The sequence below is a fragment of the Malus sylvestris genome, chromosome 13 (genome assembly GCF_916048215.2).
Source record: "Malus sylvestris chromosome 13, drMalSylv7.2, whole genome shotgun sequence".
NCBI classification, from domain to species: domain Eukaryota; kingdom Viridiplantae; phylum Streptophyta; class Magnoliopsida; order Rosales; family Rosaceae; genus Malus; species Malus sylvestris.
The window spans coordinates 32112289-32139008 of record NC_062272.1 but is presented as its reverse complement, the minus strand read 5'-3'; the positions used below and the strand labels follow the sequence as shown (position 1 = coordinate 32139008).

Here is a 26720-nt window from a genome sequence, read left to right as displayed (position 1 = left end):
TGAATGAATACAATTTTGAAGTTTGTCGAATCTGATCACTTCTCAAGTTCTGTAACGAGGACTTGACCGAAGATGATCTCTTGGAGAAGACCTATTTGACCTTTTCTGTGACCAATATTGTCTTGCAGCAACAATATAGGGCTCAGAAGTTCACTAAGTTTTCCAATTTGATCTCTGTTTTTACTTCTTACTAAAAAGAAAAATTAGTTGTTGATGAAAAATCATCAAGCTTGACCTATTGGCGCATCCGTTGCACCTGAAGCACACTATAGCAAGAATTGATGCTTGAACCGTCGTTCTAGGCATGGTAGGGGCAACCAGAAACTGCCCAACCAAGGTCAACAGAGCCAAAGCCCATCTAAAAGAGGAAACTGAGCCCGGAAGCTTTCTAACCTCGCTCATAAGGCCTCAAACTTGAAGAATAAGGGCAAAGCACCTGAAACTATAGATACGGATATGTGCTACCAATGTGGTTCAAAGGACCATTGGTCTTATGTTTGCCGTGCTATTTCCAAGGTCATAGTCGAGTATCATTCTCATTGTAAGAAGTTTGAATCAAACTTTGCTCAAGTGGATGAACCGAAGAATACAAAGATGGAGGTTTTTAACTTTCAAGAGGATGGCACTCCAATGGAAGATTAGAATTGTAGACATTGGCCTACATTTTAGCTGAATTTTACCCTTGGGGCTGAATTCCACTATATTGGTCGAAACCTCTCCCTCCCTTTTTGTTTTTAAGTCTTGAACAATTTCCTTTATGTTTAGATAATTTGTTGGTGTTTGTTTTAATTTTGGATATTAAGTTTGTTTGTACCATACTTGACCAATCCCGAAACTACCGAGCACCGGCCAACGCTATACTGTCAAGGACCCAGAAGAGTTCCCCTCCGACCAGGAGGCCAATCACTACTCGACACGTGTCAAGATTAGAAGCCAATCAGAGCGCAGCACGTGTCAACATCAAGAACCAATCATAACATGACACATGTCAATGTGACAAAGCTACAAGTTTTTCTATAAATAGGGGTCATCCCCCCACAATATTGCCTAATGCCATTTGTGTTAAATCATTCACAAGAACTCACTAAATTGAGAGCTTGATCCTTTGTACTTATGTAAGCCCTTCACTACTAATAAGAATTCCTCTACTCCGTGGACGTAGCCAATCTGGGTGAACCACGTACATCCTGTGTTTGCTTCTCTGTCTCTATTTATTTACGTACTTATCCTCACTAGTGACTGAAGCAACCAAGCGAAGGTCACAAAACCTGACACTTTCTGTTGTACCAAAGTCTTCGCTGATTTTGTGCATCAACATTTGGCGCCGTCTGTGGGAAACGACACTTATTCCTACTCTCTTCAGCTGTGTCAAGCTGGTTTCTATCATTCGTACACTTTCTTTTGATCAGGCATCCCTCTCCAGCATGGGAAGCGAAGGAAGCCACAGCACACAGAATGACACCCCCCTTGCACATAGTGCGAAACAACGAAAGAAGGAAGGAAAATGAGTTCTTCTTCAAGCTAAAGTCGATGAGTTGGAAGCTCAGAACAACAAGATAGCAATGAGGAATGAGGTCCTCCAGGAGCAATATGAGAAGCTCTTCGAGACACTCCACGAAGCTAGGCAAGCTCAGACACGCGAGCTTGTTGCCCCCGTGGAAGTCAACCATCAACTGGGTGCCCTCCAACATGGAGGGTCACATGCATTCGACATAGATATCCCTGATAGGGAACAGATTACCCCTCGACTTGATAATCAACATGAGGCTTCTCTTAACCCAGTTGCTTCGACCCGAACCATGAGAAGTGGAGGGAGACACCTCTTTGCTGAAGGGGCAGAAGGATCGAAAGCCGTCTTTCGCGATTGTCGGGATTTCCTGAAGCAACGTCGAGAGAATTCCATCCATATAAGCTCAAAGATTAATGACCCAAGGATTTCTGAGAGACTCGGTCCCCTGCCACGGCCCAAGCCGGCCACCAATTTGGGGAAGGGGCAACAAGTCCTAGAGAGACATGAGGGTACAGGGGACTCAGAGGTGTTCCGACAGACATACCCTGGAAGCCAGTACAGCGAGTCCAGGGAAAAATCACATGCCCTTGATCAAACCTTCCTAATTCCAAGAGGAGATGGAGATTTACGAAGGAAAGCTCCAGTGGCACATAACTCCGCTCAGGACCCCCTTGTCCTACAACTTCTTGAGGAAGTAAACAAGTTGAAGGCTGAACGTCAGGCTGAAATACCTGACTGGAACCAACCCAGGCCTGGCCCTCTTACAAGGAGGATCCTCAACACCCCCCTTCAAGCAAAGACAAAGCAAAAGCTTGGCTTGCAACTTTATACTGGAAAAGAGGACCCGATTGAGCACCTTAACCTCTTTGAATCCACCATGGCATACCGGATGCACACCGACGAAGAGCGATGTCTTCTCTTCCCCTCCACCCTCTCTAGTGGAGCTCTAAATTGGTATTGTCGTCTTACACCTGAGACGGTAGACTCATTTGTGGAATTGAGGAAACTATTTGTTTCCCAACACATTTTCCAAACCGATCGCTTGCACTCTGCAGATGACTTGTACACTATCCGCCAGAAGCCAGACGAGTCATTACGTATGTATGTTGGCCGCTTCAGCCATGAATACTCCCGGTGTGCCGAGGCAGACGACAAGACTGCCCTCAAAGCCTTCACGGCAGGCCTACGTGATTGTTTCTTTAAATACATGATCAATGCCAATACTTGGAAGACTTACTCTGAGGTGATGGCGCAGGCTTATAACCATGCCTCCGCCGAGGCAAAGACATATCAGGAGAAACCCCCTACAACCATCCTTTATCAACAAGTGGGAGGTGGAAGCCAGACTCACCTAAATGAGAAGACCTCGACTTTCCAAACAGCAGTGGCACCTCCCCATGCCTTGCATAATGCTTCATCGAATCAACAGACATATCAATTTCAAGGCAAGAGGAAGGATTTCCATCCTCACCACTCTCCTTTCAGTAAAAAGAGTAAGGGACACTATCCCGATAACCAAGGGTATCGCCACAATAGCGCTCGCCCCCAGGCAGTCAATGCAGTGGGTCAAACCCGCGTCAAGGGTATCGCCACAATAGCGAGGTTTTAGCCTGCCATACTTAAGGTGTCTTACGCCTGCCGAGGCGGAAATCGTCCTTCGGGAAATACATGAGGGAGTCTGTGGAGATCATGCTGGATCTCGGTCCCTAGCACACAAGACTTTTCGCCAAGGATATTACTGGCCAACACTCCACCAGGATGCCATCAAAGTATCCCGCTCATGTGACAAATGTCAACGATATGCAACTATTCCTCATTCCCCTCTAGAGCCTCTTACTCCTATGATCAGCCCTTGGCCCTTCGCCCAGTGGGGACTTGATTTGATCGGCCCAATGCCGGCAAGGAAGGGCAAAGTCTGTTACGCAGTCGTTGCAGTGGACTACTTCACAAAGTGGGCCGAAGTAGAACCCTTGGCAACCATTACTGAGGCAAAGATAGAAGACTTCGTGTGGAAGAACATCCTTTGTAGATTCGGCATTCCCAATGCGATAGTCACTGACAATGGGCGACAGTTTGACAACAAGAAGTTCAGGTTGTTCTGCTCTAAGTTCAACATCAACTTATGCTTTGCCTCTCCAGCTCATCCCCAGTCTAATGGACAAGTTGAGGCCATCAACAAAATAATCAAGCGCACTTTGAAAACCAGCTTGGACAAAGCTAAAGGCTGTTTGCCAGAATTTGTACCCCAAGTTCTTTGGTCATATCGCACTTCATATCGGACTTCAACAGGAGAAACTCCATTCTCACTTGCCTTTGGCACAGAGGCGGTTGTCCCTGTTGAGCTCGAGCAAGCAACATTCCGAGTCCAGAACTACATTCAAAGTGAAAATGACAAACAACTCACCCTCAACTTGGATTTAGTCGAGGAACACAGAAACCAGGCTCACTTGAGGAATGTCGCCTACAAGCAGCGCATCTCCAACTATTATGACTCTAGGGTCAAGCCTCGTTCTTTCAAAATAGGAGACTGGGTCTTAAAGAAAAGATTACTCTGCGACAGAGTCCCGAGTGAAGGCACACTTAGTCCAAACTGGGATGGACCGTATGAAGTCATTGGCATCAGTCGCCCTGGCTCTTACACACTTAGAAGCTCCGATGGCAAGACCCTTGGCCATCCATGGAACGCTGATCACTTGAAGTACTACTACAAATAGACTCACGATGTACAAGTGTTGAGCTATAGCCGTTCGGCATCCTATGTAATGAAGGCCATTTGGCAATGAATTCAATAAAGAGGTAATTTAGCCAACTCAGCCCTCACTCTTTTACATTCATAGCAAGCGATGCCAGAACCCTTCTCAATCAGAAAGCAATCCGTCTTCCACAGTCACTACAAAACAAGCAAATGAAGACCGTGTCAAGCGCCAAAAAAAAAAAAAAAAAAAAAAAAAAAAAAAAAACAGCTTCATCCAAAAAGCTTCACCCGAAAAGCTTCACCTCCAAAGCTTCACCCACAAAGCTTCACCTAAAAAGCTTCACCCAAAAAGCTTCACCCGAAAAGCTTCACCTCCAAAGCTTCACCCACAAAGCTTCACCTAAAAAGCTTCACCCACAAAGCTTCACCTAAAAAGCTTCACCCAACAAGCTTCACCCGAAAAGCTTCACCTCCAAAGCTTCACCCACAAAGCTTCACCTAAAAAGCTTCACCCACAAAGCTTCACCCAAAAAAAAAAACTTCACCCGAAAAGCTTCACCTAGAAAGCTTCATCTACAAAGCTTCACCATCAAAGCTTCACCTAGAAAGCTTCATCTACAAAGCTTCATCTACAAAGCTTCACCATCAAAGCTTCACCTAGAAAGCTTCAACACCAAAGCTTCACCTACAAAGCTTCAACACAAAACCTTGCTCCAAATAAACAAATTTTGTTCACAAAACCCAAGATGCCCTTGAACTTGTACAAAAACACTTGGGTAAACATAAACATTTTTTGTTTTACACCCACAAGGGCCCAAAATTTTCCTTCTTATTTATTCACTTATATATGTTCCCAAACATATTATAATAGATCCAACAACAAGCCAAAGTCCCAAGTTTCATAATGGACAAAAGTACAAGCAATTCATCAATAATGAAGGTGCTACAAAAATTGGAATCTGCCCCAAAATAGAAATCCAACCCAAGAGACTTTTTCTCTCTCTCCCTCGTCCGCCTCCTTTCATCTATCAAATTTCTGCAACCTCTGCTCTTCTCCAATGGAGCTGAATTTTGGACACCCTATAGTTCTTGAGCATATGAACAACTTTCAAGAAGGAACCATTTCTGTTTGAGCGACGGAAATTAATGTGTTGAAGCTCCAAACATGATAGTCGGCTTCTTGCAGATTTCGAAGCTGTTGTGATGTTTCGAAGATCTGGAAATATTTAACCGTTAGTTCATCCTGAATTGTTGATATGTTATGAAAGAGTCGATGAGGAACAACTTCAATGAAGAAAGCATACCGATCTGAACAAGAGAAAATGGAGTTTCGAAGCTCACAACAAATCTGACGGGTTGACAGAAAAATAATAACCAGTCATTCATCATACCTAGATTTCTGGAGTCATACTGCTCCGAGGGATCTCAAATTTGGATATGTTGTAGTTCACAAGCTGAGGAACAACTTCAATGAAGAAAGCATGATGATCTGAGCAAGAGAAAATAGAGTTTCAAAGCTCACAACAAATCTGACGGGTTGACAGACAAATGATAAACAGTCACTCATCATACCTGGATTTCTGGAGTTGTACTACTCCGATGGATCTCAAATTTGGATATGTTGTAGTTCACAAGATAAGGAAAAACTTTCATGAAGACGACTTTGCAATCTGAGCTATAGAGAAAGGTGTTATCTTGCATCCACTCAGGCTGATTAGTGGAAACGAAAAGCAATTCCACCAAAGAAAAGATGAAAAAGAGAGAAAAGCTACTAATTGCACTTGATCTTGTCTAGTCAATAGCATGCAGCATCAAACACACAAAAGTTGGAAATATTTTTAGATAAAGCATATACGAATGTGTGACATCGAAACAAGAATTCGTTACTTTGACAAATTAGTAACACGCGAGACACCTCATTCGGCAACTCTCTTCGCCTGAAGACTTGGGGGACTCCCACCATATGCTACTGCACCTTGATACTCGGCAGTCTCACAACCACTCAGTGACTTGGATTTTTCAAGTCTCCAACCGAGAAGTTTTCCTCACTCGGGAAATTAAGGGAACACTACCTCAAACTACATGCTTCACTCACAAAGCTTCAACAATACAGGTTTCAACAAAAGCAAAAATTCAAAGAACTTTATGAAGAAGGCTTTGGTGTATTTAACACAATATGTTGAAATGAAGCAAAGCTTATTTATTAATATTTTCGATAAGCCACAAATATGTACATATACATGAGTCAAAATAAACAAACAAAAGGGAGCCTTCACAAAGGTTGCTTAGGGGAAGTCTCAGCAGTCGGTAGAGCCCCAGAAAGAGAAAGCACCGGAGGGTGGTTATCCGGAGCCTCAGTACTTGACAAAACCCCAGAAGGAGGAGGCATTGGAGGTTCATCATTTGAAGCTTCATTACCAGGTACAACCCTAGAGGACGAAGGCAATAAATGCCTTTGGAACAAACCCACAAACCGCTGATGATCAAGTAAAACCTTACCATCAGATTCCTTCATCTGGTCAAGCTTCCTCTTCATGTTTGTAGCATAGTCATGGGCGAGCCGGTGCAACTGCTTATTCTCATGCTTGAGCCCTCTAATCTCCTGTTTGAGACTCATCACTTCAGCAGCCAATGATTCAACTTGGCGGGTTCTAGCAAATAGGCGTTGGGCCATATTAGACACAGAACCTGCACACTGAACACTAAGAGCCAGAGAGTCCTTAACAGCCAACTCATCAGACCGTTTGGAAAGTAGTCTATTATCTTTGGGAGTGAGAAGGTTCCTGGCCACCACTGCAGCGGTCATATCATTCTTCATCACAGAATCCCCAACGGTAAGAGGACCAGTAGGGGATATGAAGGATGGGCGCCATATGTTGTCTGGAGAAGGCGTGGCTGTCTCTTCTCCAAGTTTCAAGTCAAAACGACGGTCGGAGGGTCCAGACATTTTCAAATGTGTTGAAGAAGGAAGAGGTCAGACAAATCAAGATCTTAGAAGTGCAAGAAATGAGCTTCTACTGGTAGAGATTCAAGTGTGCTGTGGAACTTAATGCCAGCCTCTATAAAAATCTGCACTCGACGGAGCTTCAGAAATCGAAGAGGCGTTTGCTTTCTCAAAAGCTGGGCTGCTCAGAGACCACGAGGGCCGATCTCAGAAATCGAAGAGGCGTTTGCTTTCTCAAAAGCTGGGCTGCTCAGAGACCACGAAGGCCGATCTCAGAAATCGAAGAAGCACCTGCTTTTTCAGCCTCGTCAGCACCTGTCACATGCACACTCAGCTTTGCGGAAATTACGGGCAATCTGTCGAAGATTTCTGGTGAAGTAGAAAGCACGTGAATTTTACTGTTCAATCACCGCTCTCCATATGCACCATCAACTCCTCGGGTACCACATATAACTTTGTCAAAGATCTCTGACAAAGTTTAGGCACGAGAATTTCGAAGTTCCAGCTACCCTACTATTACCCATAAGGGTAAAGGAACAGCACCACTGCTTGACAACTGGAAAGTCCCTATGTGTGTCGACCTCCAGGTTTTGCGGCAAGACAGGTTGGCAAGAACGTCCAACCTTTACTCACATTCGAGAAAAGACTCCCAACATAATTACTTTCTAAAAAACCGGAGTAGCACCGCTTTCCGAATCTCGAGAGTCAGATCCTCGATGGGATTGCTTGTTCGAAAACCGAAGAGGCACAACTCTCAGAACTTCGAGAGCCAGATTTCCTTAGATAAAGCTTGTCTGTAATCTTCACACGTAACATCAGCTTTCCAGATACCACATACCACTTTTTCAAAGTGCTCTGACAAAATTAAAACACGTGAAGCTGGCAGCTCCCACTACATTGCTGTGACCAAGAAAGGGTAAAGGAATAGCATTACTACTTGTTATTGGGAAATCCCTATATACATTGACCTCCCTCCTCAACGGACAGAAAAACCTGCAAAAATGCTCAACCCTTTCTCGCATTCGAAAAGGCACCCTCAACATAACCTCTCGAAATACTCAGCTTTATTTCCCCCCGATAATGCCTCAGCAAATAAGCCACACCAAGAACAAGAGTATCTCATATCATCAGGGTCGAAAGCAAGAGTATCCCATATCATGCTTTCTCCCTGTCTTTGTCTTTGTCCTTGTCCACACCTGCAGGACAAGAAGAAAGAGAGCAGTCAGTCGGAACCTGAAATCAAACCTCCAATTTGGAACTGACTGCCTGGAGCCTTTGCCTGGTTGCTTACTTAGCATTGCTCTCGAGTACTCATCCTCAACTGCTGTCAAGGTCACGAATTCCACCGGCAAATACCTCATGACAGTTGATCAGATATTGGCTCTTTACACTGAAGCTGCCAAGCGTGGATGAGTCACTATGAAGGAATGTTCTGAAGGACCATTTAAATGCAAAGGTTGCACACCACTTCTGCCATGCAAAAGATTGAAGCAGAAGGTTCAACGGTGAGCTGAAACAGATCACTACAGCACGACACCTTTCCATACCACATTCATTATTCCGTCAACAGCAAAAGTATCCCATATCATCAAGGTCGAACATACTCTAGATTTGATGGACTTGTTTTGACCCTCAAATTTTTGAGTCGGCCTTATACTCTGAAGGGCACCAGAAAACCCTCCAGCACAGTTCAAGAATAAGCCTGTGGAAAGTTACTTCTTCAAAAGCAAAAGTATCTCATATCATCTCTTATCCATTTGCTTCTCCTTATCCTGGCAGTTGAATGAGAGACAAGGAGAAGGAGAACAATCAACCGGAAGCCGAAGTCAAACCTCTGATCCTGGGTTGCTTACTTGGAAGTTTGACTGCTTACCTTGTCTGTCACCTCTTTCGGCAGATCTCCTAGCTCGGCGACTTGGGGGACTCCTACTATAGGGTTTGTATCACACTTGACTAAGCCCGAAACTACAACTAAGCTTCAAGTGAAATTGATACATTACCTTGTGCGTCAACATCAGCTAAATACACCATTCCCGGATGGAGGAAAGGTACTTCCAGAGAAGGGCAGATGAAGATCAGACCACACTTCGGTACTTAGAAGTTTCGTGATTACTCAAGGGATTGGATCTTGCAAGTCCCCAACCGAGGAGTTTCCCTCACTCGGGAACTTAGGGGAGCACTGTTTGTACCATACTTGACCAATCCCGAAACTACCGAGCACCGGCCAACGCTATACTGTCAAGGACCCAGAAGAGTTCCCCTCCGACCAGGAGGCCAATCACTACTCGACACGTGTCAAGATTAGAAGCCAATCAGAGCGCAGCACGTGTCAACATCAAGAACCAATCATAACATGACACATGTCAATGTGACAAAGCTACAAGTTTTTCTATAAATAGGGGTCATCCCCCCACAATATTGCCTAATGCCATTTGTGTTAAATCATTCACAAGAACTCACTAAATTGAGAGCTTGATCCTTTGTACTTATGTAAGCCCTTCACTACTAATAAGAATTCCTCTACTCCGTGGACGTAGCCAATCTGGGTGAACCACGTACATCCTGTGTTTGCTTCTCTGTCTCTATTTATTTACGTACTTATCCTCACTAGTGACCGAAGCAACCAAGCGAAGGTCACAAAACCTGACACTTTCTGTTGTACCAAAGTCTTCGCTGATTTTGTGCATCAACAAAGTTTTATGGATTATTTTCTTGAATAATTAATTGAATGGATTTATGTTTTTGAACTTTTATGCATTTGACCAATTCAATTCATTTATTTCTAGGTATGACTAGTGGAGAAGTTAGTTATTTAGCGGATAGTGCAACCACAAACACCGTTTTGCATAAGTGCACCTGTTTCACTAACTTCGTACATAAGAATGCACCTTTGACAACCCTTTCAGGTCTATCCAACCTGATCAAAGAATATGGAAGTGCCCATATAGTGTTTTCTAATGGCACTGAATTAACCATTAAAGAGGCAGTTTATTCTCTACGTTCCGGAAAAAACATTGTTTATCTTTAAAAACATTCAAGACAATAATTATCACGCTAAAACCTATGTGGAAAACGAAGTTGAAATTTTGTGCATCACTTTTTATGAATATGGCCAGAAGGATATTCTAAAGAAGTTGAAATTTTGTGCATCACTTACTACAACTATACGCCCCATAAAATGTCACTATGTGGCCAACCCTACTTCAGGGGTTGCACACGAAATTTTTCTTTGGCACAATTGTTTGGGACACCCTGGATGAATTATGATGCACCTAAATCCTAAACCCTAACCTGAAGCTTAGGTTGATCCAACAGGATATCACATGCCAAACTTACTCTATGGAAAAGGTAATCATTCAGCTTTCCCATGATAAGATCCTTTCGGATTTGGATCCTCCTACTTTTCTACAAAGGAGTTAGGGGGGTATTTGTGAACTGATTCAACCACACGTTGGTCACACGTGTGGTTGTTGTCCATAGGAAACATTGCCTTCTCCAAACTTTTGGCTCAGGTTATCAAGTTTAGGGCTCACCACCCTAATTATCTGATCAAATCTGTTCGATTGGATAATGCTGGAGAACTCACATTGAAAACTTCAATGATTATCGATTGGGATTAACGTTGAACATCCAATACCCCACGTTCATAGCCAAAATGACCTAACAGAAGCTTCCATTAAGCGCTTTCAAATGATTGCTCGATCATTGGTCATACATATGAAGCTCCCAATAGTTGATTGGGGCCATGCAATATTGCCAGATGCTTTCAATGATCTAGCAAGAGTGATGAATCATATATACGAGCTACAAATGTCTCTGCAAAGATGGATGTGCCAAATGTAGGACGGACTTCCTTCCTAGAAGCCCGAGAGGCCACTATGTCCGATCTACTTACATTGGTGACTAGCCAATCCTATGCTTCTACCCAGAAACATGGCAGACCTCTTGGTTCAAAAGATTCACAACCTCGAAAAAAGAAACCCACGGCATAGGTTGTTGAGCATACCGTGAATCTGACAATCGCCTACTAATTCTATCCAACACATGAGGAAATTATAGATTATGTAAGTGTCCTGGAAAAGACTAATCTACCTTCCGAGAATCGTGAGATTTTGGTCCACTATGCTATGTTTGGTTTACAAATAAGATGATAATAGACAATGCATTAGCATATGTAGTAGCTACTGAGATCATGCTAAGTGATGACATTGACCCTCGTTTTGTTGATGAATGTCGACGTATAACTGATTGGTCAAACTGGAAACAAGCAATCTAAGTCAAACTCAATTCTCTTACGAGACCCAAGGTGTTTGGGCCCATAGCTCCAACACTGCCACATGTGAAATTCGTTGGTTACAAGTGCATTTTCGTAATAAAGCGTGATGAAAGGAATGAAGTAGTGCAATATAAAGAACTTCTTGTATCGCAAGGCTTCTTTCAACGCCCTAGGATGGATTATGAATTCCCATGATGCAATTAGAGCTTAAAAAGAATCAATTTACAAAACGTATTCACCTATAATGGATGTTTGCTACCTTATCAGTTTTGTAGTTTTTGAAAAACTAGGTATATAGCTTATGGACATGGTAGCTATGTACCTCTATGGGGATCTTGATACATAAATTTATGTGAAAGTTCCCGAAGGACTTACATTGACTGGATAAAATAGTTCTAGATCACAAAACACCCTCTCCATTCGGCTAAGGCGTTCACTCTGGACGAATATGGTATAACCATTTGAGTAAGTATTTTACAAGTCAAGGATATGTGAACAATGAACTATGCCTTTATGTGTTCATTAAGAAGTCATATTTCGAATTTATGATTATTGCAATTTAGGTCGACGACGTGAATCTCATTGGAACTTTTAAAGAGCTTGACAAAACTGCAGCACACCTGAAGTCAGAATTTGAGATGAAATATCTTGGGAAAACTCAATACTTTCTCGACTGGAGATCAAGCATTGTTTGGATCGAATCCTAGTACATCAATCAAACTACACCTAGAAGGTGTTGCGTCATTTAATGAGGATAAAGTGAAGTCTTCGAGTACTCCTATGGTCGTTCGATAGTTAGAGGCTAAACGAGATCCCTTTCCTCCAAAGGAGGATGAAGAAAAGATTTTGGAACCCGAAGTTTCTTATCTAAGTGCGATGGGCATTTTATTGTACTTAGCTCAGTGCACTAGACCCAACATCTCCTTCCCTATTAATCTTTTAGCAAGATAGAACAATGCAACCATAAGAAGACATTGGACATGCGTTAAAGACATCTTCCACTACCTTAAGGGTAAGACTGATTCGAGTTTGTTCTATCCCTATGAATCCTCGATAGGTGCCCCAACCCCTTCAGTTCTTGAGTCGATTCCTGCTTTGTTGATTATGCCGACGCAAGGTACTTATCTGACCCGCGCAAGGTGCGCTCTTAAGCGAGTTACCTCTTTTCCATTGGAGGCACTGTAATATCTTGGAGGTCATTCAAACAAACCATACTTGCCTCTTCTTTGAACCATGTTGAAATACTCGCCTTGCATGAACCCACTCTAGAGTGCTTCTGGCTGAAAGCAATTATGGGACATATTCAAAGTACTTGCGGTCTTTATTGCATCGTTAACGTCTCTACAATGACCTATGAAGATAACGCAGGATGTATCAAACAACTCAGGAAGGGATACATTAAAGGAGACAACACCAAGCACATTACGCCGAAGTTCTTCTTCTCACATCAACAACAAGAGCATCAAAAGATTGAAGTCAAGCAAATTCGTTTCCAAAACAACATGGCTGACCTCTTCACCAAATTATTATCGAGGACGACATTTCAAAACCTTGTTGAAGGAATTGGTATACGTAAACTTTTTGAGTTGTAACATTGTTAGTTCTCTTTCGAATTATGTCAAACTTAGGGGAGTATCCTGAAGTATACTTGCTTGATCTTAATGTACTCTTTTTCCCTACGATTAACAGCATTTTTCCCTTTGGATTTTTGCTACCTTACGAGGTTTTGACGAGACACTCATCCTAGGTTAGTCATATCCCTGATGTACATCCTGAAGATGTTTAATTTGACTTTGTACTTTCTCGCACACTGTTGCTTAGACTATGGATTTTCATCCCCCCTTGCGTTTTACCGTAGCCATTGGGCTTTTGTGAGACTTAGTTCCATATGCAAGTTTCTTTGTCTAAGACTAGCGTGTTCCCAAAATCAGTGTCGATGAGTCAACTTCCTCAACTCTACCTAATAACGAATCTACTTGAGCATTTACACACTCAAGGGGAAGTGTTATATATATTATATTAAAATGCGATTGGGTAGATCCTAGATAGATTTGGTTACTAGTTAATATTTCCCTGATAGGATTGTATTTCCTTTGAGGACAAAGATTATTCTCCTCTTTATTACTATAAATAAAGGTACTGTGTATGGGTGTAAACACGAAAATCCCGAAATTTCGCTATCTATTAAAAAATAACACATCTCATACACATAAAAAAATCATTACACTTTCTCCACTCTCTCTCTCTCTTTGCCGCACCCCTCTAATCCCTTGTCAGATAAATTGAACCCAACAACCACGATTTTTCACCATTTCTCTCCTCTTGTTTTTATCCAAACAAAAGAAAAGGTCGATTTCAATTACCAACTGGGCTTTCCTTTTAATTTCCATATGGGGTAGGGGTATACCCACCCCACTAACCTCCAATGACCAAAGTAATTTGTCCAATAATTTCCCCGAAAAGCCTCATGCAACCGACACACTCTCTATCTAGCCAGATATATAGAATTGAGTAGTTATTTTCGAACCTTTTGTGAAAGGGAGTAATGAACAAACATTCACATGCACATCTTCCATGATTAAAAATTAGAATTTCATGATTTGACATGCCACAGGTAAAGTGCGTGGTAAATTATTGGAACCAATATTGAACCACAAGGAACCTGGAAATTGATTTTTCAGTGATCTCCATATAACAAAGTCGAATCATTTTAAAGTGCCAAAACATGGTTAATGAGATCATGAGGTCTGAAACCGGCCTTTGATCAATTTTGTATGAGGCCTACCAATACCATGGAACCCTAAGTTGTAGCACTCGATTTGAAACGATGTAATGGTCTTTCGAACCCACCCATTTCTTGGCCATCAGACGAGATGAATGAAATTTCGTTTTCAGATTTCAAGTTTTTAATTTGGGTTCTTTTGAAAAAAAATGCAACTTGAGAAGCTGCATTTTCAATTTTCAAAACAAATGCAACTTGAAACTTCAAAACAAATTGGTCATCAACGGGTATTTAGAAAAATTAACTTCAAGCCATATTTTTTAAGGAAAACTAATGAAAATGGTTTGAAAACTTTGAGTTTTAATGATAAAGACAAAATAAAGGGTAAAGTGAATAGTACAAGGATTGACTTTTTAGTGTAAAAATGTGGTTTTTCGTTAAAGTGAACAGTACCGGGAGCTTTTCGTTAAAGTTTCCTGTTTTTTAAGATAAACAATGAGAAGCTGGATAACCCGCAGCCATGTAGTTATATATGATCCGAGAAAATTCGGGAAATGGATATTGATTGGATAGATTTCTACTGAAACATGCAGAATTTCTAGGGCACCATTAGAGCATTATATTGAAGATATTGGACAAACGGTCTCAACAAACACACTATACCAGATAGTGTACTGTCTTTGTTACGGGCCAACCCCAGCCATGTGCAAGTAACGACAAGGTACAGCTAGCTCATATGTTGTTTTTAAGCAGGCCCACTTTTTGTAGAAGACTAATATATCCATTTCATAGTCTTATTTTATCACTAATTTTTTAATGAAAATTTTAATACCAAATTTAACATTTAAAAAGACTTCGAAGGTCTTGTTAAGATTTATCACATCCCAGTCTCGACTCCGCCGTAACACGATATTGTCTGCTTTGAGCTTACCATTCCCTCACGAATTTGTTTCTGAGTTTCGGCACGAGAACTTCCCAGTGGGTCACCCATCCTAGGAATGCTCTCGCCATAACTTGCTTAACTTCGGAGTTCCAATGGAATCCGAAGCCAGTGATTTCCCAAAATGCCTCATGCTATAGGGAGGGGAGAATGTACATATAAGGCACATCACCCCCTCTCCGTTGGTCGATGTGAGATATTACAATCCACGCCCCCCTTAGGGCCCCAAAGTCCTTGTCGGCTCACTCGCACCGAACGACATAGTGGCTCTGATACCATTTTGTCACATCTTAGTCTTGACTTCGTCGTAGCACGATATTGTTTGCTTTGGGCTTACCATTCACTCACATATTTGTTTCTAGGAACTCAAACGAGAACTTCCCAGTGGGTCACCCATCCTAGGATTGTTCTCGCCCAAACTCGCTTAACTTTGGAGTTATGATGGAATCCGAAGCCAATGAGTTCCCAAAAGGCCTTGTCTTATATGGAGATGAGCATGTACATATAAGGCACATCAACCCCTCTCCATTGGTCGATGTGAGATGTTACAAAATTAATCATCTTGTATAGACCTGACAATTTCTTACACAACACGTAAACGACATGAAAATAACGGGTTTCGGATGAACATAATAACTAATCGGATCATTATCGGGTCACACGATAATAACCCGTTAATAACGGGTCATTAACAGGTTTACACGAGAGTGACACATGGGTAATCTATTACGACACAATAAGAAAAAAAATATTTTGATGATTTTAATTTTTTAAACTGCTAAAAAAAACTTATTATAAAATACAATAGATATAATGAATATGTATTTATTTTTTATTAATTATTATTCTACATAAATTTTAAAATTTAAATTTTATTTATTTATTTACTTTTATAGTATATTATAGGCGAAGATTGAGATTAAAAATCATAAAACACATTAAAAATAAAAATATCAAGTAATTTAAAAATATCAAACACATTAAAAAAATTTATAATAATTAATTGACATGTGCAAAAAATATGAAAAAAATATGCAAACGCTTGTAATCGCATCCTCTACGCTTTAAAGATGAGTATATGATCGTTTGAATTTTTAAAACCATACAAACTCTCATGAATTGTATATTTAAGGGAGTTCAAAATAAACAAAATTCATAATCATTAATGTATAAGTTTGATAGATGTGAAAGCATAATAAACATTCATAATGACATCCTCAACACTTAGACGATGGTTACATGGTCGTTTAGATTTTTAAAACTCTCCAAATCTCATGAACAATGTTTTTTATTTGAGTGCAAAATTAATACTAATTATTGTAGAAGTGTGAAAAATGTAATCACTCGTAATGAAAAGCTTTACAACTTTCATGATGGGGTCAACTCTGAAATTTAGTATGTATATACTAATTTAGTATTATGTTTTATATTTTTTTGGGTCAAATTATGTTTTTCATTTTCATTTTTATTGATTTAAAATATATTTTTCTTAATGGGTAACGGGTCGGGTCATATTATCTGATAATATTAACGGGTTGATTTTGGGTTAGGTCATATTACCCGTTTACTTTAACGAGTATTACACGACATAACCCGTTAAGCTATCGAGTATGACACGAACACGAGAAACACGACACGAATGCCAAATCTAATCTTGTATATCCTTTGTAATCACTTGTATATCCTTTGTAGTCCAAGGGAAAAAAGAAAAAGGAATAGAAAAAAATTTAACAATTTAAAATGAGAAGCGAATCAAACCTCCTCATTTTGTCTCTTCATTCCTCACTCCTTTCTAACTCTTTCGTCCCCCTCTATCGTCTCTTTTTCTCGTCCACCCCACCCACCCCACCCACCCCAAATTCTCTCTTCTTTTCAACCCTTAGTTCTGCATTGGAATTCAGAAATAAATAGGGATATGAATATTCTTTCCATATCTGGTGGGGGAGAATGAAAGAGATAGAAAAGAACAGATAAAGGAAGGTAACCTTCTAGGTGACAAAGGGAAAAGGAGTTGCCACAGTCATATATGGTGCCTGGTTGTGGTGCCTTTTATGGCTAGGTTTGGTGGGAACGTTCATGGCTGTTCTATTTTCTTAAAACATCCAAGATTTGATGATTCATTATATTTATTTTATTTACAACTTATTAGGGATATTTTATCTCTTCATCCCTCACTCCTTCTTAACTCTTCCGTCCCCCTCTATCTTCTCTTTCTCTCGTCCACCCCAACCACCCAAGTTCTCTCTTCTTTTCAACCTTTAGTTCTAAATTGGAATTAGGAAATAAATAGGGATATGAATATTCCATCCATATATGGTGGGGAGAGAAAGAAAGAGATAGAGAAGAACAGAGAAAGGAAGGTAACTTTCTAGGCAGCAAAGAGAAAAGGAGTTGCCACAGTCATATATGGTGCTTGGTTGTGGTTCCTTTTATGGCTAGTTTAGGCGGGAACGTTCATGGCTGTTCCATTTTCTTAAAACCTCCAAGATTTGATCATTCATTATATTTATTTATTTTTTACAACTTGTTAGGGATATTTTAGGAATATAAGTGGGTGGGAAGAGAGTGTTTGGTTTTTTATTTTAAAATTTTTATGATGGGTGAAAATATAACATGGGTGGGTAAATATGACTATGGGGTAACCCTAGTAACACTTCTTATAATAGCTTGGTAATGACTATTGACCATTTTAATGTAGCATTAGTGCTATTTTGGTAACACTTTATGTAAGACTCGTTTGATAATCATTTCTACTGGAACCAAATTCGTGTACCACCATGAAGGGCAGAGATGCACAAACTCAATAAAATGTAGAACACTAAATAATCGTAAACAGCCAAGGATCGGGGAGCGGGCCAAAGGCTCTTCGACGGTCAAGTTAATAAGCCAATATATGAGAATCAAGCAGTAAGCAAGAGAATAAATGTGTGATAATTGCATTATCAAAGATGAACCTTAGAAGGTGTATTTATACCAGTCGTGATAGAGATCTTTTAGGATATAGAATTCGTATTAACTGTGGGAATCTTAGTAGATAACTAAGAGTAGATATTAAATCCTGTTAAGAGTGTGATTTCTTGCGGCACACGCCAATCCCTTTTGTAGGACCTCCAAGAATATAAGAAAACTAGTTAATTCCATACTAGATCAGGTTGTCGTATCTTGCGAAACAAGCATGGTTAGATTTCACCTATTGATTTGGGATAGGATGATAGTGGCATCGATGATCCATTTGTGTACCTCCGTGATGAAAGTTGTTGAGTCCATGATCGAACTTCTGAAGACAATAACGATGAGGGACGCCATGTTGCTTATGCACAATAAAAAGAGGCAGCTCTTTACATTATCGTGCGACTTTGTCTTGCCGACAGATGAGTCTCGAGGTGAGGCATTTCAAATTCAATAGTGAGATCAATAAGAGACTCATCTTTAAATAGTGTTGATTTTTTTTTTTCTTTTTTCCAACTTTTCTCCTCCAGTTTTCGTACCAAAGTATGGCTCTGATCAATTTTTGTTATCCTCCTCCTTTCTTACCTATTCCTCACTTTGAGCCTTCGATGATTTGGATATGTAGCCAAGAAGTTTGCAACACTTCTATTCGTTGTTATCAAGAATCACTAGATAGCTCCACTAAATAAAATTTCTCTTGAGGATTTCCTAGTTGGGATGCCTTCTTCGAACCTTTAATTGACACATGGTACAACATAACGTACTTGACTTAGTATGCTAGCCCCAGATAGAGGTAATTATACTCGAGGTCGGAGTTCAGATCCATCACTCTGCTTATTTCATTATCGCCATTTCGATTATTCCCTCAACTGACATAGAGCCCATGTTTGAATGTTATAGTCAATAGCTCTTAGGTTCTATAATCTTTTCGGAGGTCGGATGGTGCGTTGGACTTCCGGATCAAGGAGCCATGTCCCCATATCGATAGCTTAACTTTCATAATCATGCTTAATACAGGTCAAGTCTCCCAAGCTGCTAACCGAGTCCTGTGGAATGGGCTAAAGAATACTCATCAGGCTACAATATTGTGTATTATTTTGGAATTTAGGGTATTTTATGTACCGTAATGAAGAACAAGCAAAAGCGTGCGAGGATTTAAAAAATCACTCCCAGCTTTGGAGCACTACCATGTATATAAGTAAATAATCAAAAGTACATATCTCTTGGAGCACTACCATGTTTGTGTTGCGAGTTATACATTAGTTAAAATGTAAATAGTAGTTTATTGTCCCACATTGGTGAAGTACATATGTAATACCAATTGTAACTCCTATATATACTCCACTTTGGAGATTAATATATATATAAGAAATTCCCAAATATTATCATATATTATTGGTATTTACCATGTTTAGTTCAATATGGCATCAGAGCAGTTCGCTCTTGGTGACCTGTGTGCTTTAAATTTTGTGCCCACATTTTTCGTGATTTCCTCCGCGTGAGAAAAAAAAAAAAAAAAAAAAAGAAAAAAGAAAAAAAAAGTGCCGCGCTACAGTGCCGTGAACAGTGGTCTTCTACATTACGTGAACAGTGATTGCTACAGTACCGTGAATGGTATTGCTACAGTGCCGTGAACAGTAATTGCTACAGTACTCTGGTAAATTGTTTTCATTCCGCTGCGTATCTTTTGTGCCTTTATTGTTCGTGATTTTGTTCAATGGCTCAATATAATCATAGTGTTGTTATGCATCTTGGTGGAACAAATAAATGGATAATTGATACTGGGGCCACTGATCATGTGACGAGTGACCCTAGAGTGTTTGATGAGTTATGTGATTATGTACGTGATCCGTATATTACTAGTGCAAATGGAGCACTTTCCCCTGTGAAGGGTGAAGGCACTATCTCTTTGACTCCAACCTTATCACTGGTCCGTGCTTTACTTGTTCCTGATGTTAAGTGCAATCTTTTGTCGGTAGGAAAACTTCTTGATACTTTATATTGTTCTGCTCACTTCTATCCTACGTATTGTTATTTTCGAGATATTCAAACTCAGAAGATAATTGGTTATGGTAAAAGGATAGGGGGTTTGTACATCTTGACTATGGAGGATACTGTTGTTTCCGGTTCAAATAATCATCAAGTTTTAAGTGCTAAAGTGGATAACAGACATCAAATTTGGTTGTGGCATCGACGATTGGGACATCCATCATTCAGTTATCTGAAGCATCTATTTCCTTCTTTGTTTCGCACTTGTAGTGATTCAGAGTTCAAGTGTGAAACATGTGTCATGGCTAAGAGTCATCGTGCTTCCTTTCCTGTAAGTGATTCTAAAGCTACTTTACCATTTGATTTGATACATTCTGATGTGTGGGGTCCTGCAAAAGTTACTTCTAATGGATTCCGTTGGTTTGTTACTTTTATTGATGATTGTACTCGGGTAACTTGGGTGTTCTTGATGAAAAATAAGAGTGATGTTCCGTTACTTCTTCAAGAATTTTGTACAATGGTATCTACTCAGTTTCAGACCAAAGTTAAGGTCTTCAGGTCTGATAACGGAGGAGAATATGTGAATCACACTTTGGCATGTTTTTTCCGTGATCATGGTATTATTCACCAGACGACTACTCCGTTTACACCCCAACAAAATGGTGTGTCCGAACGGAAGAATCGTCAAATAATGGAGGTTACTCGCTCCTTGATGTTAGATAAATGTGTTCCTAATCATTTGTGGGGTCATGCTGTTTTGGCTGCTGTGTATTTGATCAATCGTGTTCCAAGTCGGGTTCTTGATTTCCAGACACCGTTTGATGTGCTACAAAAACATGTTTCTCTTGTTTCTGTCTCAAAGCTTCCTCCGAAAGTGTTCGGGTGTATTGCGTATGTGCATGTCTACTCTCATCAGCGGAGTAAACTTGATGCATGTGCTCTCCGGTGTGTCTTTATTGGGTATGCTAACAATCAAAAAGGCTATAAGTGTTATCATCCTCCGACTCAAAAAACTTATATTACCATGGATGTCACCTTCCATGAGGAAGTTTCGTATTTTGTGAAGCCCTCTTCCGACTCTCCACTTCAGGGGGAGAGGGGGAGTGAAGTGCAGATTCGAAGAGATGATATGGATGATGTGTTACAGACAGAGTTGGGAACAGAACCTATTATTTTACGTGATACTAATCAGTCGGCTACAGATGATGATCGGTTGCCTGCTGCGGATATATCTGATGAATTACCTTCTGATGATCGGTTGCCTGCTGCTGATATGTCTAACGAGTTGCCTGATGATGGTTCGTCCAGTGATGATTCTTCTAACTGTTTGGTACAAGATGGTGGCATACATGAGGTAAATTCTGACGATTCTTCTACTTATCAGTTGCCTCCACGAGCTAATCGTGGAAAACCTAAAGTACAATATGAGCCTGATATGCATGCCAAAGCCAAATATCCTATCAACAATTATGTGTCTTCTCATCGTTTGTCCCAACCATATGCATCTTACATATGTCAGCTATCTAGTGTATCAATTCCAACAAAATTGCAGGATGCTTTGTCTGACCCTAAGTGGGTTAATGCTATGAAAGTTGAGATGGAAGCTTTGGAAAAGAATTCTACTTGGGATTTGATTCCGTTACCAAACGGGAAGAAAGCCGTTGGATGTAGATGGGTGTTTACTATTAAGCACAAAGCAGATGGTTCTATTGATCGGTATAAAGCCAGATTAGTTGCTAAGGGTTATACTCAAACCTATGGGGTGGACTATCAGGAGACCTTTGCTCCTGTTGCCAAACTTAATACTGTGCGTGTTCTTCTGTCCTTGGCAGCAAACCAGGATTGGCCTCTGTTGCAGTTTGATGTTAAGAATGCTTTCCTTCATGGTGATCTTAAGGAGGAAGTGTATATGGATCTCCCACCTGGTATTGGAACATCTCCCGGAAAAGGTATTGTATGCAGGTTACGAAAGGCCTTGTATGGTTTGAAACAATCTCCTAGAGCATGGTTTGGGAGGTTTACAAGTTCAATGAAGAAGTTTGGGTATATCCAGAGTCATTCAGATCATACTTTGTTTCTAAAGCGACAAAATGGTAAGCTAACTGCATTGATTATTTATGTTGATGACATGATAGTGACTGGTGATGATCAAAATGAGATACAGCACCTTCAAAAGTACCTAGCTACTGAGTTTGAGATGAAAGATTTGGGTGAATTGAAGTATTTTCTTGGAATCGAGGTTGCACGATCCAAGCATGGTATTTTTCTATCTCAAAGGAAGTATGTTCTTGATTTGTTAGCTGAAACAGGTATGTTAGATTGCAAACCTGTTGATACTCCGATTGAGCAGAATCATCGTCTGGGCTTATTTCCAGATCAAGTTTCAACTCATAAGGAACGGTATCAGAGGCTTGTGGGGAGATTAATTTATTTGTCTCACACTCGCCCTGACATTGCTTATGCAGTTAGTGTGGTAAGTCAATTTATGCACTCACCTAGTGAAGCTCATATGGATGCAGTAACTCGTATTTTGAGGTACTTGAAGATGGCTCCTGGCAGAGGCCTGATTTTCTCCAAGAATGATCATTTGAATGTCGAAGGGTACACAGATGCAGATTGGGCTGGTTCTATCACTGATCGACGATCTACATCTGGATACTTTATGTTTGTGGGTGGTAATTTAGTTACTTGGAGAAGCAAGAAACAAAAAGTGGTGGCTAGGTCAAGTGCAGAAGCTGAGTTTCGTGGTATGTCTCATGGTGTATGTGAGTTGTTGTGGTTGGAAAAATTGTTGAGAGATCTTGGGTTTAAACACAAAGGTGCTATGAAACTTCATTGTGATAACAAGGCTGCTATTGAGATTGCTCAGAATCCAGTGCAACATGATCGAACAAAACATGTGGAGATTGATCGACATTTCATTAAGGAAAAATTGGATGCTGGAATTATTATGTTTCCGTTTGTGAGATCTGAAGATCAACTGGCTGATGCTCTTACTAAGGCTGTGTCTAATAGTGCGTTTTCCGACTCGCTTGACAAGTTGGGCATGCGTGACATCTTTGCACCAACTTGAGGGGGAGTGTTGCGAGTTATACATTAGTTAAAATGTAAATAGTAGTTTATTGTCCCACATTGGTGAAGTACATATGTAATACCAATTGTAACTCCTATATATACTCCACTTTGGAGATTAATATATATATAAGAAATTCCCAAATATTATCATATATTATTGGTATTTACCATGTTTAGTTCAATAGTTTGGACACCTCAGAAGACATCCATTCTCATAATTTGTAAATTCTAAAAGTAACCGCATAGCCATTGCTACTCGTCCAACCTATGCTTAAATGCAGGAGGTGGATGGGTCAGAGTTTCCACATGACCCTCAAAAGTTTGTGGTGGTTTTGTAGCTCACACTTCCAGTCCCTTAACCGATTATTCCATAGGCAATTTTGTAGGCCGTTGTACCCTCATCTTCCATGTCAATCTCGAAATTGATCTAAAATAGACAAAAAAGAAGTGTTAGGTATAAAAATACATTAAGTAATTAAGTAATTGTCTAGAATATACAAAATTATTAAAACTATTAAATTAAAAAATAATAATAATAATAAAATAAAAATAAATATAAACAACAACAACAACAACACATATTTACCAGGAGATTTGCCATTAGCGCCTACTTCACTTCAGGGGAGATGTTCCTCCATCTATCAATACTCATGGGGCACTTTGCCTGAATGAGGACTCCTATCTTGTGACTCAATATTGAATGAACACAGAGGTCTACCGCACGCATATGTCTTGGATAGTATTCAACCCTCATTCTTCCACCAAGATTAAAGCTAATACGGCGCCCAGGCATCTATTAAAAAAATTTAAAATAATTTCTAAAAATTCCAACATTTTCTAAATATTGCTAACATTTCATAAAAATTTATAATACACACAATATTTAATTATAATTTCGAAAAAAATTATATTTCCTAGTAATTTTATAATATAAATACAAAAAGACAAAAAACAAAACCTTTCTCATATCACCCGTCCCCCTGTACCTCCCAACCCATTCCCCTCCTCAACCCGTCATCCTTGTACCCCCACCCTAACATGTCCCCCTCCCCAAGCTGCAACCCCTACTGCTTGAGCCCCCCTCCCCAAACTTTACCACCTCCTTTCTTCAACCTCTCAAACCCTTCCCTCACCAACCTCCCCAATTTTTTCCAACCCAAATTCTCATAAAAATTAAAACATACAAATCACAAATACACAATATCAATTACACATTTACAATATAAATCACAAATTCAAACATAAATATAAAATTTTAAAATAGTTGGGGATAGATATCATACCTTTGTTAGAGTTTAAGAGTTGACGAGATGTTGAAATAGATGGCAAGTGTGAGAGTTTGAGAGAGGGAATGTTATTTTGCTATTGGGGGTGGGGGGAGGGGGGGATTTTGGAGAGAAAGGAAAGAATGAATCTAATGCAAGAAGAAGGAATCTCGGCCTAATATAAAACATCAGAGCTTTTACCGATGAACAAGTTCGTCGGTCAAATAATTTTAAACACATAGCAGAATATCAGTTTGGCCGACGAACTCTTCCGTCAGGCAAGTGTTTTAGAAAATATTGCAAACTAAAAATTTTGGTGGAAAAAATGTGGGGAAAACACTTCGCTCGACGAGTTTTTGGTCAATTCGTCAAGCAATCCCAAAAATTGGAGGGAAAGTTTTTCGGAAAAAAAAAAAACCGAGGGAAATTTTTGACATAGCTCGATAAATTTTAGGTTTGGGCCGAGGAAATTTTATACTTTGCTCTACAAAATTATATTTCCCATTGAGCAAGTAATAAAATTAGAAAAATTCATTGAAAAAAAATTGGAACAGAGATAATCGAATTTAATGATAAGGTGTATTCAATGTGGGTTTGAACTCTCAATTAGCATCTATAGAAAAAATAATTGAAATCAAAAGTGATATAGCTGTTACATTGATATGCTAAGTTTGTAAATGCCTAACCTTTTGAACCGATCCCTACTCCCTGCAAGTTTATTTTGGATGATTTTTTGCTTATGCAATCTTGTACTATATTTAAACAAGTTTGACAGTTGGATCGTGAAAAATAATTTTGGAGAGTTTGTATCCTCATAATGCAATTGATTCAACCAACACTTAGGGTGCGTTTCTTGTACCGTAGTATTTTAGACTGGACTAACTTCATGGACTAAGTTGAATTGGCTTGGTATGGACTAATTAGGATCAGAATAATGGAAGGTTTAGTGCAATGTCGGACTAAGTTACAAACTAAATTATTTTTGGAATAAAATATTTTGTCATTTTTTAAATTCTTTCTCTACACTCTCTCTACCTTTCCTTCTTTTTTTTCTCTTTTTTTCTCTCTCTCTTATTTTCCTCCTTTCCAGAGGCTTCTGGTCTCTTCCTTTTCTTTTCCTTCTCAACCTAAATCTATCTTTGACTTCTATCCCCGCAAGTGCTTCTGGTCCCTTATTTCAAATCCCTTATTTTTTTCCCTAATTTTGCTCGTCCCTCTCCCTCTTTTTCTCCCCTCTCCATTTTTTTCTCCCCTCTCCAGCTTTGCCTTCTCGATCTCAAACTAGATTCCAAATTCTTAATGTTGATCTGATTCTCCTGCACCTGAGCTTCCAAGCTAGAAATTAATTGGCAAATCAGAATCAGAGCAAGTTCAGGTGCAACAAACGCAAAAGCCTTATCTCCGGTCAAATCGAGTGAGCTCCAAGTCTTGGGAATTGAGGGCTTTTCGATGATTAGAATAGGAAGAACTGTACAATGTTAGGGATCCAGAAAAAAAGGAGCTTGCTGAGGTGGATGACGAGGGATGCTCTAAATTATTCGACAGTTGGGAGGGATAGGAAGAGAGAGATTAGATTGTGGGCAATGAGAGACGATGAGGAGGAGAATGCCAGGATAGACTAGCAATCCCATGGTTGTCTGTGGGACTCGCTAAGAGTACCTAGCAAGCCCTGTAGTCGAAGCGAGTGAAGGCTAAGCTCATTAAAGCTAGTCCATGCACAGAACAAACATGGGTCTTCACTAAATTTCAATCTAGTCTAGTCTAGTGAAAATTAAGGACACTAAACATACATGCCCTTAATGTTTTAACCTTAACCTTATTAGGTGTAATGTATCATTTTGTTCATAATTGGGTCCCTTCATTGTATTCTTCTAGGGTCGAGAAGTGTAGTTGTAAAAAATAATTAAATTCTAAGCCAAAATAACCGTTAATATTAATTGTTTCTAACTGTCAAAGGATTTCGTCTCATTGCCTAATGTCCAAATGTTTATTTTTGATGATTATTGGCGTATAGAATCTCATAATATTGTTCGATGCGAAGATTTCTCTGGAGAAGGATCATCGGAACTCAGCACAGCTCTCCAAGGGATTGGCACTTTGGATGTGTGGTCGGGCTCTCGCTTGTTGATGTGCTACAAGAAGAGGACAAAGTTAGTTATGAAAGTTGCCTTTGTGAGGCCTTAGGTGTAGGCCTTGAGGCTCGCAATCAAAACAAATTGAGTGCTAGGCATGCCATTGCTATCTCAGTATAGCAGATATAGAACAAGAGTGTTTTAAGTTGATTACTTGCGCCCCAAGTTACTCGGACTTCTTGTTATCAAAGGATTGTCGTGGATGGGTTAAGTCCACATTAAG

At 39.9% G+C, this 26720-nt stretch overlaps 1 long non-coding RNA gene across 1 annotated transcript; it reads right to left on the bottom strand.

Annotated features, from left to right (window-relative positions):
- Nucleotides 1-23290: 23290 nt before the first annotated feature.
- On the bottom strand, nucleotides 23291-24479 carry LOC126595438 (uncharacterized). The gene is made up of 3 exons (XR_007613532.1): nucleotides 24384-24479; nucleotides 23687-23893; nucleotides 23291-23527 (listed from the first exon to the last, which is right to left on the bottom strand). It is a non-coding gene; the product is annotated as an uncharacterized LOC126595438 (long non-coding RNA).
- Nucleotides 24480-26720: the final 2241 nt, after the last annotated feature.